Source organism: Rattus norvegicus, chromosome 11, assembly GCF_021556685.1.
Source record: "Rattus norvegicus strain SHRSP/BbbUtx chromosome 11, alternate assembly SHRSP_T2T, whole genome shotgun sequence".
NCBI classification, from domain to species: Eukaryota; Metazoa; Chordata; class Mammalia; order Rodentia; family Muridae; genus Rattus; species Rattus norvegicus.
Genome location: NC_141544.1, coordinates 2,157,204 through 2,158,434, shown reverse-complemented (window position 1 = coordinate 2,158,434; position 1,231 = coordinate 2,157,204). Strand labels below are relative to the sequence as shown.

Sequence of the window (1,231 nt, the reverse complement as noted above, 5' to 3'; positions counted from 1 at the left end):
GTCTACGTGACATTAGACTTACTGTTCACAGCCTTGACCTTTCCGGCTTCCTCTCCATGTTCCATCCACCACAGTCCGTCTCCTCCACCAAAGTGTTCACACACAACACGTCACATCACACATTTTAATTTTTAGAGCAAAACAAATTCAACTGGAAAAGATACTGGGGTTGTCAAAGGCCCGTGGGTATCTGAAACACAGAAAAACATACATTTTCCCCCGATCCTATAAATTACCCATCTATGTCCCCCTCACTTTGTGCATTTCACCTTAACGGATCTTTTCCACCAGATTATAGACGTAGATGTGGATGTCGCCATCAAACTTGGTGAACTACACAGAAGGCTTGGCTAGAACTTGGTAAATGACTTTGTCGATCTGTTTGGACCCGTCACTTCTGGTGAACTGCACACATTGACCGGTTAAGATGTCGCTGTCAATGTCTGACTTCACCTCTGCTGGAGGAGTCTCTGGAATGATATGGAGGATACCTTCTGTGTAATCATCCAGGAGCTGGTAGATGTATAGGACTGGATCTTTCTCGTAGGTGATGTAAACCCAGTCCTTCATGATCGGCACCTGGGCTAGGACCACCCCCCTCCAGTTGTCCTTAGAGCCATGTTTGCCCTCAAATTTATGCTACACAGCTTGGGCAACCAAGGCACTTGCGAGATGGGTATTTTTCACTTGAAGAAACACTACTTTGTGAAGCAAGACCTTAAGCTTTAAAATCCTCTCATCGCTGTGAAGTTCCAGTCCGTAGACACAGTCAATTCCATCATACTTGACCAGATAGAGAGAGGGACTTGTTGGCAGTTAATCTAGAATGATGGCCTTCCACTGGGTGACGAGCTCATCACCTTCCTTCCATCCGTGAGAAATTCTGCAGCCCACAATATTCCCCAGGGCCTGGGGAGAAGGCCTCCTCCTCCTCCGCTTCTGGAAGGATGGTGTGCTCATCCTCCTCAGAGACACCCTCTTCTTCATGACTGTAGACCTAGTGTGGTAGGCCACGGCATCCTGGTCCACTGTCTTGTGGCTATCATTCTGTGTTCAGGCTTCATACTTGCCCGTGGCCTGGGTTTGAAGAGCTCGCCTGCTTAAACCAGACACAATGCTGTTCTCTCTGTCATACGAGTCCCTGCAAGAACAATGGGGGTGGGGTGGGGAGGGCGCTGGACCAAGGCTCTTGTCTAAGAGAACTTTGGAGCAGGTGAGGAAGGCGATGGTA

General features: G+C 48.5%; 1 pseudogene; it reads right to left on the bottom strand.

Annotated features, from left to right (window-relative positions):
* Positions 1–223: 223 nt before the first annotated feature.
* On the bottom strand, positions 224–987 carry LOC148002407 (Y-linked testis-specific protein 1-like; annotated as a pseudogene).
* Between the last annotated feature and the right edge of the window lie 244 nt (positions 988–1,231).